The sequence below is a fragment of the Myodes glareolus genome, chromosome 14 (genome assembly GCF_982192425.1).
Source record: "Myodes glareolus chromosome 14, mMyoGla1.1, whole genome shotgun sequence".
NCBI lineage: Eukaryota > Metazoa > Chordata > Mammalia > Rodentia > Cricetidae > Myodes > Myodes glareolus.
The window spans coordinates 64,442,729-64,459,665 of NC_142039.1; the positions used below are offsets into that span (position 1 = coordinate 64,442,729).

Consider the following 16,937-nt stretch of genomic DNA (forward strand, 5'->3'; position numbering starts at 1 on the left):
CGTGCTTTATTTTCTCCCAAACTCCCTCTCCTCCGGTATCAGGGTTGCCCAGGGGCTGCTGGAGGCCGGGCATTAAGAACTTGCACTTGAGAGACACCTTCCCCTTTCACTGACGGAGGCAGAGGGCTTTCAGTCCTTCCGCTTCAAAGCTGAGATCAGTTTCTAGTGTGTGCTGTGCCAGCAAAAGCTGCGCCTTAGTGCAACAAAAATCCCTTCCTCCTCCCACCAGTACTGTGAGCTCTAAGGAGAAGCAGCACTGTGCGTGGCAAAGCAGGATTCAACCACCAGTGAGCCACGCGGCGCCGTGTGTTTCACACTGAAGGTCTCCAAGGCCAACAATACAAAAGCCGCCTCATTAGGAATTTCCAGTTAAGGACTTGAGCTGTAGGGGCCTAATCTGCAAAAAAGCAAATGTCTGGGCTGGAGAATGCTTGCTGTTCTGGCAGAAGATCTGGGTTTGGTTCCTAGCACCCACGTCCATATGCTCACAATTGTCTGTAACACACATATATGAACGTGCGTGTGTGCGCGCGCGCGTGCACAACACATGCACGAACTCAGGAACATGTACAGACACAAAAGAATTTTTTAAATGAGTAGCACATGAATAAGCAGTGTGAAAATTTCCGGCAGAATAATTTGCAAGTAATTCCCAGCTGCTCTGAGGAAAACCGGCTCCTTCCCAGGCTGTGGAACCTGCAGGTGGAGGGATTTAGTGGGAGGGGTGGGCCCTCGAAGGGAATTTCAGGACAATCCTGCAAGCTCTACTCCACCCTCAGCCGGCCAGGAGGTGAACAGGGCTACCATTACTATCTAGGGGTCTTGATCAGGTCCATTTTCTTTGTCAGTTAAAGAATTAAAAGGCGAGTGAGGGGGTGCAGGGGGAGGAATCTCAAGGGCAGCAGATAGCAGTATAGAAATCTGCTGGTGAAGATGGGCTTTTCATTGGGGGGAGGAAACACACAACTGAGGTACCCAGAGAAAAAGACAACCTGCAAGTGGGGGTGGGGGTGGGGTGGCTCTTGGGTAGCTGAGGCCTGATCTCTGTAAGGGATAAAGTTTTATGGGTCTTCCTCCCCGAATTTAGGGCTGGTCAGGTTGAACAAAGACAGGGAGACTCATAAGTCCACAAGTTTGGAGGAACCATATCTGGTCCGGTCTTATGCTTTGTTGGATCAGTCCATTGTCTATGGGCACAGGGCCTTTGTCTGAAGTTGCCAGACTTTTGTCTCAGGTCAGGAGGGTGAAGAAGTCAGCCATCTTGGAAGACCAGTATCTTTATTGTCTATCTAATCATGGTCTATCTTCCTGTCTGTCTGTCTAACTCCTAATCAAATGTAACTCCTAATCCCTCATTGCCACATATACCTTGCCATGGCGTTTGGTGTTCAGCCTTCACACAGCCCCTAGACAGCAAAGTCAATGGACTATGACTGAATTCCTAAAACCACAAGCCCAAGTTATTTTTTCTTTCTTTTAAGTTGTTTATCTCACGCATACTGCCACAGCAACAGAAAATTAGCACAGTATTTCCAAAAAGGGGAAATACTAGGAAAAAAATCAAAACTGAAATATTTTTAATTTTTAAGTTTTTGATAAAAAATTGTAAACCCACAAAATGTAAACATCTAACACACCCTAAAATCAAGAAAAAGACAGAAAACTGTATCAATACACAGCATAATCAGGTTTGCCAAAATTAGAAAATGTGAAACTTGCCTCTGAACAGGAGCTCATGCCAGCAGGAACATAACAGACGGAAAAACTGTATGTTAACAGAGAAGGCAACAGGACCTTGGAGCAATGGAAGGAGTCAAAACCAGGTGAAAGTATCTTTCAGAAACTACAGTGTGAGGCTGCCCTGGTGGCACAGGTGTAATCCCACCAGACACAGGAGACCAGGGGCTCCAGCCCGTCTGGACTATATAGCGAGTCTCCTTCTCAAGAAACCAGAGCCTAAACTGGTTTTAGCTCAGGCGCAGAGCATTTGCCTAGCCCAAAACTGTATCCTCCAGCGCAGCAAGAAAGAAATAGAATAGCAAAACAACGAAGGTAGGACTTCCTGTTTCCGGTCTAAACCTTGACACTCAGCACTTCTTCCTAGCAAGCGGAAAAAAACGTTTCTTTTTTTATCTGTTCCAATTGAGGTTGCGAGGCAAACGGGTGGAGTGGAGGGCAGACCCTGAGCATCACAGCATACAAGAGCTAAAGCCCGTCATCGTCAGAAAATCCCACGTGAAGTGCCACCTGGAAGGAAACCAGAACCGGAACTGGTTTCCGGGAAGGCATCTCTGTGGGTGAATTGGGAACGGTAGCGCTGTGGACACAGTCATGGCACACCCCACACCTGTATGTGATTTCCCTGCTGGGGCACCACCGAGTCTCATGTAAATCTCAGAGCAAAATCCTTTCTCACCTCAGGCAAGGAAGATAAAAAGAACCACGGGGCGGTGGGGGGGGGGGGGCGCCATGGCCTTGGCTCTGCTCTTAATCTGCCTTGCTCAGGAGCCACTCTTCCAAACCAGAGGGTGCCTCTCTGAGAAGAGAGGCCACTCATAAAACTATCTTCACTCCAATTACTGATCGTCATGGATCAAAACAAATCCTTTTATACAAAGAAGTATAAAATCAAATTCCTGTGATTTAATTTAGAAACAAGGCATTCTGTTTCCTTGTGTTTCATATATTAGAACAAGTTCCTGGTAACTAATACAATGTTTTGACTTTTGTTTTAGGATGTTTTAATACAAATATTCAGGGACGGGTTCTTTAATTGAGTACATCTGAGAGACAGGCTGTTCAGGCATGTATTTGGATTGTCAGCTGTTGGAGAAGTCTGGGCAAAAAGCCCTTCAGTAAGTGGACCCTAGGGATGCTACTGAGGGATGAAGCTGGGGAGCCTGGGTTTCTGCCCTGCAAGCATCACAGCTACCGCTCAACTTGTATTTGGCACCTCGGGTAAGACAGAGTAGAGGGAGGGGGCCAGATCTGGGATCTCCCCTTCCTCATGGCGGGCCAGGGTTGGTGAAATGGTTTCTCAAGAAGGGGAGCTTCCTGGGGCGCTGCACACATGTACTGCACAGATACACATGCAAGCAAAACAGCCATACACATAAAATAAAAATAAACCTTAGGGGAAAATCCACCTGCTTTCCATCCCTCTGGAGGTATGCTGCACCTGTGTCTGCTAATGCAGGGAGAAGCAACAGCACTTGGGTGGCAGAGACAGGTGGATCTCTATGAATCCAAGGCCAGCCTGGTCTACATAGTTCCAGGACAGCCAGAGCTACATAGTAAGATTCTGTCTCAATTCCCTGCTCCCCCAAAGAGATAATTCTGTCGTTTCTGACAATCTGGATGCATCTGAGGGACAAGTCACATTAGGTAAAATAAGGCAAACACAGAAGGACAAGTCTAATACAGTCTTACTTATCTATGGAATATGAAGTATAAACTGATCAAAGCAGAGAATAGAATGAGACTCTCTGGAGGCTGGGGACAGGGTGAGGTGGGGGTCAAGGGAGGCAGGGTGGGTTCTTCAGGTTGAGATCCACTGAACAGCAATAGAACATGTCAAAAGAGATATTTCTCATTTCTTCTCAGAAAAGGGGTAAGTGATGTGCTAGACCTGTTAATTAGCTTTGTTTAAGGATTCCAGTATCACCCATCTATGAACCCTGCAACCTTGCCAACTGGTCTGGCAAGATATGGCCTTGCATGCAATATTGGCACAAATGTCATAGGGGTAACCAACCACTTTCTGGAGGAATCCAAGGCCCAGTCCACAGTAGAAAAATATGTCTGAGAGTGTCATTCTGGCCACAAACCCTGGCTGGGAGCTCACAGGTCCCAGGAGTGACTCTATTGCTAAGTTGACATAGTATCACAATGTCTTCTAAATTCATGTGCCTTTCTGTATAGATTAATGTAGCTCTTTACCCTCATCAGAGAAGCTTCTTAGTGCAGTATGCGGCTATTAATGCAGAAACTCACAACTGGTCAAAATGTAGAGAAAAATGTCTTTGGAGTGCTTGGCCATATATGGCACATTTATATTGGAATCCCCTCCTATCAGAACTTCAGGGCTGTCGCAGAGGAGGGGCAGAACCCTTGTGAGAGTCAGAAGTCGGGGAAGGATGCTTCAGAACAATACATTCTGAGGTTGAGAAGATTCCAGGTCTCATGAGCTCACAGCAGCTGTGGTTGCCTTCTCAAGACCTGCACAAGGAACAAACCAGTCAATATTTCAGCATGGACGTTGATGGCTTCTAGGGGAGGGGAGTCAGTTTTCTTTAAGGGAGTAGCCTCTAGTAGGCCAACTATGCTTCAGTGGATGACACCATCACCATGAGAAGGACTGTTAAAAAAAATACATAAAATTGGGAGGAGTGTTGGGGTAGAAAGTGGATCTGAGAGGGGTTAGGTCGTGAATATGATCAAAATAATTATATGCAGACATGAAATTCCCAAAGGATTAATAAAAAAAATCTACTTTTTTATATTCCACATTTTTGGGTCAACAAGATGGTTCAGAAACGCAGGCACTTGCTGCCAAGTCTGAAGACCCGAGTTCAATTCCTGGTACCCACATAGTGGAAGAGGAAAACCCACTCCCAGAAGTTATTCTCTGACATCCAAAGGTATGCCATTCCACATACCTAAATATACACAGAAGAGGTAAACGTAATTTATTTTTAAAAAATAAATCCACATTGTACACTTACTCTCAGAACATCACATTGTATTCCCCAAATTTGTGTGATTATAATGCGCCAAATAATATTAGATTTTAAAACGACAGAAGCATTTGTACTTGAAGATACCTTCTATGAGGCAAGGTAGAGGACAAAGCACATACATAGAAGGACCAAAAGAACTGAAAAATGAAGCTATCACAGGGAACATTAATCAATACCTACTAATGGTTGGCAGTCACTAGAGGAGACAGTGAACCCACTAGTAATTTGTATGTTGTATATAAAACACATTTGAGACAGATTTATATCTGTAGAGGTGGGGCCTTGCTGGAGGAAGTACATCACGGGGAGTGGGCCTTAAGGTTGTAAGGACCCACTTTCTTTCTGACTCTGCTCCTCAGTGCTGTCTGGCATTCGGGCTCCTGCTGCTGTGCCTCTTCCCTGCCACAATGGCTTGTGTCCTCTCTGGAACCATAAGCCACAATAAACCCTTTCTCCCTGAATTTGCTTTTGTCAAGACATTTTGTCCCAGCAACAGATACAAACTCAGATAGCACTGCACCTTTTTTTTTTTTTTAATGGAGGCTCTCTCACTGAACCTGGAGCTCAGTAATTAGCTAGACTGTGTGGGCAGCAAGCTCCAGGCACCCATCCGTCCCTGCCTCCTTAGCGCGAGGAGAATAGGTGCGCGCCATCCTGCTTGGCTGTCTAGAATCTGAACCTGGGTCCTCATCCTTGCACAACAAGCTCCATACCCACTGAGACATCTCCTCAGCCCCACCTATGGCCCTTAATGACTCCTAGGACGTTTGCTCTGCATTCCAAATGGCATCACCTCCTTCCTCTGATCTCACTCACAGAGCTGCACAGAGGCAGACTCTAATCTGCCACCTTACCCTGGCGGTTGGCACGTCCAGCTTTGAACTCACTTCCTTGCTGCTTGTGTTCTGTGAATCTCATTTCTTTTTGTTAACCGTTTCCTGCCTTCTGTCTCCTTTTAGATCAACTGAGCATTTATGGTTTTATGATCCAGTTTTCTCATAATTCTACCCTTATTAGTTTTGAGTCTGGATTTTTTTTTTAGTGGATGCCTCAAGATTTGCAATATGCATTGTAGTCTATAATAGCCTGACTTGAAATAGTGTTTATGCCACTTGGTGTTTGGTAAAATAGTTTCATAAAACTAGGCATCCATTTCCTGTCTCCTGGTCTTTTGGCTAATGTTGTACAACTTTATTATACATATGTCATAAACATCATACTATACTTTTATTTTTGCCTTAAACACTCACTCCTACTTTAGAGAACTTTAAACAACATGGAAATCTGTATGTCATTTAGCATTACACTTCCCACTACTCTTCACCAGTTCCCATGCATGGGGACCGTCTCCTGGTACTGGTTCTCTTCTGTGTGGAAGACAGGAAGCCACATTCTTGCAGGACAGGCCTGCTGCTCATTAAGCCATCCTGCTCAGCCTGCCTTGAAAAGTCTGTACTATGTCTTCACTGGAAAAACATATTTTTTGTTAGTTACAGAATTCTCGGTTGATAGGACGTGCCTTTTCCTTCTACTGCTCCTATATTCTCTTTGTTCCTTTGAATTCAAAGTGCCTCTCTTTACTCGGGCTGCATTTAGTATGTCCTTGTGATGGCCCCTTTTAAGCAATTTGGCCGTGATGTCCTTCGTTTTCTTATTTCTTCTAGTCTTTGGGGTTTGTTGAACTTTCTGGGACTAAGGATTTATATTTTCATCAAAGTTGGGAAATTTTTTTTAATTATTTCTTCAAAATGGCTATATCCTCCCTTCCTGTGGGAGGAGGGAGCTTGTTGGTTCCCAGCCGCCCAGCTAGCTTAGACCCGAAATAATCACACAGAAACTGTATCAATTAAATCATTGCTTGGTCCATTAGCTCTAGTTTCTTATTTGGCTAACTCTTATATTAACTTAACCCATTTCTATTAACCTGTATATCGCCACACGGCTGTGGCTTACGGGTGTCTGTCTCAGGCAAGGCCACATGGTATCTTTCTAACTCCGCCTTTCTTTCTCCCAGCATTCTGTTTAGTTTTCCCTGCCTATCTAAGTTCTGCCCTACCAACAGGCCAAGGCAGTTTCTTTATTCATTAACCAACAAAAGCAACGCACAGAAGGACCTCCCACAATCACCTTCCTTTGAGGAGTCCAGTTTACACGGGCACGAGAACACTCAGGTTTCACAGCTCCAGTTTTTCTGTGCTCCATTCTGACGGTGTCTATTTTTAACTTCAAGCCACATTCATTTCCTCTGCACTGTATAACTGGCACTTGTCCTGTTCTCTTGGGTTTTTATCTCAGGCTTCCATTTGGAATGTTTCTCAAATGCCTCTTCTTATGCTTCCACGTCTTCCTTTAAGATACTGAATCTTTCCTGTCTTCTGGAACATGTTGAGTGTATTGCAGTATGTATCTAGATAGATAGATGGATAGATAATCATGTATAAGTATATCTTTAAGCAGTTTTTAGATTTATATATTTTATGTGTGAGTGTTTCGCCTGCATGTACACATATGCACCATATACATGCAGTGCCTGGGGATATTAGAGCTCCTGGGACTAGAGTTAGTTATGGATGGTTGCGAGCCACTGTATGGGTGCTGGGAACTGAGCCTGGGTCTTCTCAAAGAGCAACAGGTGCTCTTAACCATTGAACCATCACTCCAGTCCCTAAATATATGTTTAATGTCATTATCTGTTAATTCTGTTATGTCTTATTTCTGAATCTGTTTTTATTGGTTTACTTCTTCTATATTGAGAGTCAAATTTTCCTGCCTCTTGTCATGCCTGACAACTTTTGGTTGCATGCCAAGCTACTATGAACTTCTACTTTTGGGGTGCCCACTATTTTTGTATTCTAGTAAATATTGCATATTGCTCTAGGGTGCAGTTGACATACTTAAGCCAGGTTGACACTTTTGAGACTTTTTAAAGATTTTACTCAGCAGGAAAATAGTGGTTAACATCGTTCACAGTTCAACACAGACTGTTTGCCTCTGAGACACTGGTTCTCAACCTTCCTAGTGCTACGACCCTTTAATACAGTTCCTCGTGTTGCGGTGAGCCCCAACCATCAAATTATTCTTGTTGCTACTTTATAACTGTCATTTCGCTACTGTTATGAACCATAATATAAATATCTGATATGCAACCCCTTTGAATGTGTCATCCGACCCACAGGTTGAGAATCACTGTTCATGAGGACTTATTTTAATGTCTATAGATTATTTCATCCACCAGTTGAGGGCTATCGCTAAGGTACCCAGTGGGTAGGAGCCTGAACGGCTGTTATGACTATGGAAGGACAACCACCACAGTGAGTAGCTACCCAGCCATGAGACCAGAATGGCCCCAAGGCTAAGGTTTAGAAACTAAAGTGCAGAGCTCATTTTTCTTATCCACTCAGACAGTTCCTTCCTGCTGCCCCCTCCCTGGATGAGGCAACAGAAACTATTCGTATCCCTGTGCAAGCACCAAAGACGGTTCCTTGTGTTTCTTCACCTCCTTCATATATGTGCACTGACTGGAACTCAATTGGAGACTTAACCATTATTAGGGCTGTATTCTCTCTCTCTCTCTCTCTCTCTCTCTCTCTCTCTCTCTCTCTCTTTCTCTCTTTCTCTCTCTCTGTCTGTCTATCTCTATCTCTGTGATGGTGGCATGCTGGAAGGTCAGAGGACAACTTTCAGAATCAGTTCTCTCCTACCATGGGCTCTGGGGCTCTCCCTTACCTGCTGAGCCATGAGCAATCTCATTGCCCCTTTCCCTGAATCTCTAGCGTGCACGGGGTGTTAGTGCGTCCGTATTTTTGCCACTACAAGAAGACTTTTAGTTGGGTAAATTAATCTCTAAAGATTGCTTTGTGTGGGGAGGGTGCAGGGGAGTAGGCGTGCCTGTGTCATGAAACACTGGTGTAGGTCCAAGGACAAACAACCCTCAGGTCTTCACGCCTCTGCCTTGTTTGAGACAGGATCTCTTGGCCGCTGTGTGAGCCAAAGCTAGCTGGCCATTGGGTTCCTGTCGCCAGCAGCCTCCTCCAGCTCCTTTCCTCTAGGCATCTGAGCTCAGGTGTTCAGGTTTGTGCAGGGTGACGAGGTGTGGCTATTCTTTGTTGTCAAGTTGACTACACCTGGAATGAGGCTCCGATCCAGATGGAGAGGGCACACCTGTGAGATAGTTTCTGCTTGGTGTGAAGTGGGCGAATCCACTTCTAGTTCAAACCTTTGAGATCAGAATACACACCTCTGAGCTGGATCTTGAGGCAAGAAGACACAGGCTTTTTTTATATATATATTTTATTTTATTATTTATTTATTTTGTATACAATATTCTGTCTGAAGACACAGGCTTTTGATCTGGATCTTGAGGAAGGGAGATCCACGCCTTTAATCCAGATCTTGAAACAGGAAGACGTGCCTTTAATCTGGGCCACACACTGTTGGAAGGCTATATAAAGATATTGTTGCACAAATTCTAACTGGTCTTAATAATAAAATTGTAAGACTTTAGACAATTCTGAAGCCATTTCTGACAATTCCAAACCCTCTCAGCCTCTATGCCATAGGCTTCCCCTCCTCCCCTGGGAACCAAGGACCTAACAGCTACACATGCACATACTCAATTCCTGAACACGTATGTTTTGATTCAGTCCCCTGGGAAATGGGGTCAAAATGACCTCTTACCTCATCTGATCTGACAATTGCTCTCCAGTCAATTATTGGTATTAGCCCTTTTCAAATAAGCCAATCATAATGGTCAAAGAACAACCCCCTTGTTTCTATGGCCTTCTCCTTTAAATATAGACTGTACCAGCTATTCGAGGTCTCTCGTCTTCCCGAATGCTGAGGGACCCTGTCATGACAGAATTAATAAAATCCTCACGCTTTTGCATCAGTTATGGTATATGAGATAGTCTCTGGGGGAGACTCCTTCTCAGTTTGGACACTAGAGTCCAACAAAATCAGAGTCAGCTGTTAGGGGTGAAAACCGAAAGATCAGAGAAGCAGAGCAGCCAGCCGCTAGTTCTTACCTCTATGAAATCCTCGGATGGAATGGGGAATTCTGTCTCTACAAGTCCTCAGACTGAGTGCCCTGAGCACCTGTCTCCTTCCACCTTATATTCCTCTCTCTGCCTAGCCATATCCCTTCCTGTCTCCACCTCCCTAGTGTTGTGATTAAAGGCATGTGACTCCCAAGTACTGGGGTTAAAGGTGTGAACCACCACAATCTGACTCCATTTCTCCTTGAGAATGGATCAATTTTGTGTAGCCCAGGGTGGCCTTGAACTCAACTGGTTCACCTCTGCGTCCTGAGTACTGGGATTAAAGGGGTGTGCCACCACTGCCTGGCCTCTATGGCTAGCTAGTGGCTCACTCTACACTCGGGCAAGCTTTGTTACAGCACATACAGGAAATGGGAGAAGAAAACTCTTGCTCTTTGTCTGCTTGCCCCGCCTTGCTATCATATCCATTCCTTCACGGGCATTGGAGTCTACTTCATCAGGATTCCAGCATACATGGAAGACCAGTTGAGACACCCAGCCTTGTGGAACTGAGCAGCTACTAGATTCTTGAACTTTCTATTCACAGTTAGATTAGCCTAACTGCATGCAACTTGTGATTCCAGTAACTTCCCTATGAGAGAGAGAGAGAGAGAGAGAGAGAGAGAGAGAGAGATTCCTTCCACAAGTGACTCTAGAGAAGTCTGACCAATACAATGACAAGCATTTTTACCCCCTGAGGCGTCTTCCCAGTCCAATATGTAGTTTCTAACATCACCTCACAGGAAACAGTCTTTTATTTTTACAAAACAAAAAAAATACATAAAAGCAAAACAACAAAACATTACTTTTAAATTCCCAAAAGGGGATCAGCAAGATAGCTTAGTGGTTTAAGGCAGCTGCCGCCAAGACCGACCTCTCAAGTTCAATCCCAGTACCCACATGGTGGAACGAGAGAAGCTACTCCTTCATAGTGCCCTCTGACCTCCTCACACATGCCGTGGCATGCATCTGTGGACAGACAGACAGACAGACACACACACACACACAAAGAACTTGAAATCTCAAGTGGAGAAAAATAAAAAAAAACAAGAAACCTAACAAGAAATCGTGTGACAAGGTCCTAAATTAATCTTTGGACAATGGTGTTAACCTCATGAGAATACTATATGCTTTGGATGGCTTGGAACTATTGCTTAGGTTTGGCTTTTATTATTTTTTTACACTAACCAAAGTATATTCAAACCAGTTCATCTGTAAGGGTTACTCCTGGCAGCCTACAACATACACAAAGTCTACACCATCTTAAACTTCTCTGTCCGTACCAAACCTCAAAGGTGGCCTTAGTGACAGGAGTCATTTATCCAGTGGGAAATAAATCGCTCATGAGTGGTGGCAGTGCACACTTTTAGTCCCAGCACTTGGGAGGCAGAGACAGGTGATCTTCGTGAGTTCGAGGCCAGCCTGATCTACAGAGTGAGTTCCAGGACAGCCAGAACTCACTGAAACCCTGTGTTACACACAGAAATCCTGTCTCAAAAGCAAACAAAAAGAGAGAGAAAAGAAAAGAAAGGAAGGAAGGAAAGAAAAGAAAGGAAGGAAGGAAGGAAAGAAAGAAAGAAAAGTGCTGGGAAGACCACAGTAGGTAAAATACTTGCCTTTAACAACTTCAGGTGGGAACCTGAATTTGATTACTAGAACCATGGCAACACCTGCTTGGAATGCCAGCTCTGGGGTGGAGATAGGACAGGGACAAGGAAAACTCTGGGTCTACCAACACAGCAGAACTGATAAACCCCTGGTCAGGGGGAAAGGCTCAGTAAAAGCAGGTGCTGTGTAAGCAGGAGGATTGGAAACCCCAGGACCCACATGAGAAATGTCTGTAATCCCCAGCACTCTGATGGGGAAACGGGAAGCAGGGACAGGAGAAATCCCAGAAGCTAGCCTGGCTCACACAGTAGCAAAACAAAGGGAACCTTCCTCTAGGGAAACACTTTTTGTTGTCCTCTGACTCCACATGTACGCTGTGGCATGAATACACCCACATTCACAGAATGAATGCACACACACACACACACACACACACACACTCACATGCACAGGCATAATAAGTAAATAGAGTGGGTGGCCCCTGAAAAATCACATCCAAAATTGACCTCTGAACACTTCGTGTACTATGTACTCTCACACACATAACACATGTGCTCCTGCATGAGTGCACACGCACACACGTGTGCACACATGTGCGCGCGCGCACACACACACACACACACACACACACACTTGAACCTATAGTGACTGAACATAGTGGCACACACTTTTAATCCCTGCACTTCAGAGGCAGAGGCAGGCGTATCTCTGTGAGTTTGAGGCCAGCCTGGTCTATATAACAAGTTCCAGGATAACTTGGATGACACAGAGAGACCCTGTCTCAAAATATATAAATATATAAGCACATAAATAAAATAAATAAAAATAAAAGAGCTTGTACTGGAGAAGTACTCTCTCTTAACTCTAGTGCTAGCAACAGGACTTGGGGAAATGTCACTCAGCATCACGTATAACTGCGTCTGAACTGGACAGTATGTTACTATTTTCTTTAGGCTTTCAGTGAACAGGAAGTGAAAACACACACACACACACACACACACACATACACACATGGGCTCTAAGCTCCTTTTCGCCGAGGCAGAGTCCACAAATAGCCTCTGTTTCTGCGAATATGGCCAGGTTTTTTTTCTGAAGTCTCCCTGGAACCAATCAGCTAGGGACCTTTATTCTATCAAAGCAGGACTTAGGGGCAGGCAAGCAATTTTGGCCCTACGGAAAAAAGTGTGAGAGCCCTTGGGTGTGTATGTCTGAAGTCCTTGCTTGGTTTAGGAAGTCTTGGCAGTTTCTAGGGAGTTTCTTTCTTCAGCTCTCCGCAGCCCTGCAGCCCGCGTCTGCACGGAGCTCTTCTGTGCTCTTCTGTGCTTCTCATGGCTGTTCTTACCACCGCAACTGACACTGCCTCTGACACTGTCAGTCTGCTTCATTTCTGCCATCTCTGTGTGTCAGCGCACTCTGCTAATAATAAAGATTCAAAGTACGTAGGGAAAAAAAAGACCTGTCCTAACACCAGATACCAGCACTTAGAAAACACACACACACACACCACACACACACACACACACACACACACACACACACACAACTTAGTTGCTCCCAAATAGTGATTTCCTATGTTTATCCCTCTGCAATATGACTGTTTTAAAACCATCTCACACCAGACGTGCTAGCACACACCTGTAATTCCAAAACTGGAGAGGTAGAGGCTGGAAGATCGAAAGTTTGTGGCCAGCCTGAGCTAAATAGTGAAACCTTGTCTCCAAACAACAGCAAAGAGAAAGAGTTTGTGTGAGGGGAGGGTGCAGATATGCATGTATTTGAGGAGGTCAGAGGGTTCTGTTCCCTCAGGCACCATCATGACAGGGCGGCTCAGTGGTTTGCTATGTGCTGAGCCCTAGGGATGTCTGCTGATAAAAGGAACCAAACAGAAACTATTCCATCCATGGAACCTTCTACAAAGCTGACTAACTGATGAGTTAACCCAGTGCCCATGGAGAGGTTGGGATGGTACAGGTCCACAGCCAAATTACAGTTTCTCTTAAGCCATCTCTAACCTCCCCCTATCCCCCCAGCCCCCCTCCCTACTTCCCCCAACCCCCCCGCCCCCGCCCAACAGCCTTTCCTTGCTGTTCTGAGTCTGACCTGTGACTACCAGGTGAAACCTTCTGGAATGTATTAACTGACAAAACCAGTTTCTACTGGATTGTCGTCAGATAGCATCTGGAGCCTCCAGCCAAGATGTCGCTGTTCTCCTGTAATGTCTCCACCAATGTACGTGTGAACGTCTTGATGGAATGTCTTCGTCCTGTTACTATAAACCCTTCACGGAATGGGCCCCCTCTGTCTTCTCTACCCTGAGAGGAGTTCTCCTGCCTTGGTCCCTCACCTGTGAAAATGTTTGCCTGCTCCAAGTTCATCTCCACCAGCTCCTCGGTCAGGAGTGCCTCCCAGGTGCTGGGTTATCTGCTGTCTGCAGTGGAGCCGAACCGACCGCAGATGTGGACAGATGAGGCCCTCAGCAGCCTGGCAGTCTCTTGTCCTCTGACCTCACTCATCCCCAGCCACTATTTCCTAACCAGTGTCATTGCCAGGGGCATCGACGCAGTCACCAAGTTCATTGGTTACAGTTGGGATGGTTGGCTCTGGGGCTGGGATTGGGACTGTTTTGGGGAGCCTCATTGTTGGTTATGCCAGGAACCCTTCTCTGAAGCATCAGCTCTTCTACGCAATTCTGGACTTTGCCCTCTCAGAGGCTGTGGGGCTTTTTTACCTAATGGTGGCCTTTTTCATCCTCTTCGCCATGTGAAGCAGTTGTCTCCATTTCCACCTCCCATAGTTCTTTTGTGTCCTCTCTGCCCCGTATGTTCCTTTTCCTGTACCTCCCCAGGAAGTCTGAGGAGAGTGCTTGGCTCAGGGTTTGACAGAGAGAAAACAAAATAAATACTGTATTAATAAGAAAAAAGAGATTTCATAGAAAAGTTACCACATTGGAATATGGGGCTCGGAGTAACCTGAACCTGTGTTCTGGGCCATGGTCACTCATATTTAATTTCAGAATAAGCAATCATTTCTCCCCTTGGAGGCGAGAGCTGTGTGTTCACACTGATTTACTATGGCCAGTTCTCTGTGCATGGGCTCTGGTCCTCATGTTTTCTAGGCAAAGTATTTGACCAACTGAGCCAGTTCCCCAGATCTTAATTGTTGCTGTTATTATTATCATTATTATTTTGCTTTTGATAGTTTATGATTTCTTTGATTTTGGGTTTGGACCATGGGCAAATTACCAGGGGCTATACCCCAAAGAAGAATGATCCCCCTTCCCCAGCAGCATTAACTGGACAGCTCTTTAGCTAAAGGGGCGGCTCACAAGCCCCTCTTCCGTGAATGACGTGTTGATGGGCTCTGTCTGTGCAGGTCTTGTGTAGGTAACCACAGCGGCTGTGAGTTCCTGAGTGCGTTAGCCATGTTGGCATGCTGTGTCCAGGGAACATCATTGCACAGAGCTCCTCCTTGCCCTCCAGCTCCTACGTTCCTCCCAGCCACTCTCCCATGACTCCCCAGAGCCCTGAAGGGTGGGTAGATAAAGACCTGTTCAGGGCTGGACACTCAACGAGTACCTAGTCTTAGTTATGTGACTAGTTGCATGTCTTGGCATTAGCCACTCCTCACTGAGAAAGTAAGCTGTAATTAAGCTTGAGAGTAGCACTAGTCTATGGACAAAAACATAAATCTGTAGAAGGCAATTTTACATTTGACAAGAACGATGTCTATTTAGCAGAACAAAGTTGATAGGTTTCACACTATAGCCTATGCCCTCCCCAGCTATAGGCTTTTGGCCAGTACCAGGCATGGATTCTCTCCCATGGAGTAGGCATCAAATCCAACCAGAAAGCAGTGGGTTACCCCACTAACAGTCATGCCACTATTGTGCAGTTGGCACATCTCTTGGTTCTTGTTTTGTTTCTTTGCTTTTGTTTTTTGTTTGTTGTTGTTGTTGTTTTTTCCCAAGACAGGATTTCTCAGAGTAGCCCTGGCTGTTCTGGAACTCGATCTGTAGACCAGGCTGCCCTCAGTCTCAGAGATTCACCTGCTTCTGCCTCCTGAGTGCTGGGGTTAAAGATGTGCACTGCCTCTGCCCGGCCTGTTGGCGTATCCTGTGTACAGTTGGCATTGTCGCATGGAGGACACACTGCTAGGAAAGACGACTCATGATGTTCCTTCCCTAGAGATCCTAGAGCACTTGCAGCACTAGGAAAGCTACCCAGCAGGAAAGATGATTCTGGCTCGCTTCCAGCTCCATTCTTCTATGTCCTTCCACCAAAGTGTCTAGAGTCTTATCATCTTGTTCTGGTGAGCAACCAAGAGCAATGACAACAGCCTGTATTGTTTTAGGAGCATCTGGGATCACAAATGTGATCTGTACCTATGAGTTTGACATGAACTTTTCTTTCGATATGCTATTACGTTGGACAGATTGCAAGACTGTCACCACATCGTGTCCATCTGCGTGTGTGCCTATGAAATGGCACCCAGGAAACTGAAGTGCATCCAGAAGCTGCATTAAAGAAACTCTGCCCCAATGGGCTTGGAAGAGCCCGAATACTCTTTTATTCACACGGAAGACCACAGCTCCACCTCTTGGGTGCTTATTCTGGGTCAGACGCCTTCTGTAGACAACCTATTCTATCCTCACCCTGCACCTCACAACAGGTACTTCCATAGGCCTTTTTTAGAGATGAGGATTCAGGCAGCTTGAGTCCAGGTCTAGACTCACAGCCAACTGCCTGCGGGACAACAACTGTCTAGTTGCCCCCTCCTGCTGGCTGCTCCCCATGAAGTCCTACTCAGAGATCTCAATCAGGTTGTGGTTGGGGTTCAAGAAGAAAATACGCCACAAGGTGGCAGTAGAACTCAAAAACTTGAGACGCGTAAAGGAGATCCCTTGGACTCAAGACTGCCAGAGGTAGGGAAGCACACTGAAGGAGAGAGACCCTTTAGGACCGGGGGGGGGGGGGGGGGGGGGGGGAGTGCTGTCAGGGCTGGGCGATATGACTCAGCAGCCTGGAGGGGGACACCCTAGGTCACAGAATCCCAGAGGTAGTGGAATGACTTAGGGTCATCACAGTTTGGGAGGTAATCTCACTTTAGCAGATGCTGGGCAGAGGTTTTCCCAGTATGCAAACAGGCAGGTTCCAAGGGCCTTATTCTGTTTATCTGAACGATGTTTAAAACAGGTGGGTGTGGGCAAATCTGAACTTGGTGTTGGTAGGCATTTGGCCAGCTCAACTCACTATGAAGAAATAAAAACACTAGAGACCCAACAGACAGAAGCTACTCCTGGCTCACTGGCTTATGTAACGGACAAGCCAGGGCTTCTTTCTTGGGGGTGCGGCCTTGAGGAGCTAGGCCATGAGGGGGGTAATTGTGGGTAGAGACACTCTGCTACTCAGGGTGGGGTCTGCATAGGCGGTGCTATCTCCCTCACTTGTCTCCTTATGCACCTGGGCACGTGGCTGTGGTTGAAGGCAGGGGGTGCCTTTCCTCTGCAGGTGGGGAATTTTGCTTTCAGGGTGAAGGACAGAATATAGGGCTTCCT

The 16,937-nt window shown here is 45.8% G+C and overlaps 1 pseudogene; it reads left to right on the top strand.

The window, feature by feature from the left end:
- Positions 1–13,735: 13,735 nt before the first annotated feature.
- LOC125399583 (ATP synthase F(0) complex subunit C2, mitochondrial pseudogene) lies at positions 13,736–14,147 on the top strand (annotated as a pseudogene).
- The last annotated feature ends 2,790 nt before the right edge of the window (positions 14,148–16,937 follow it).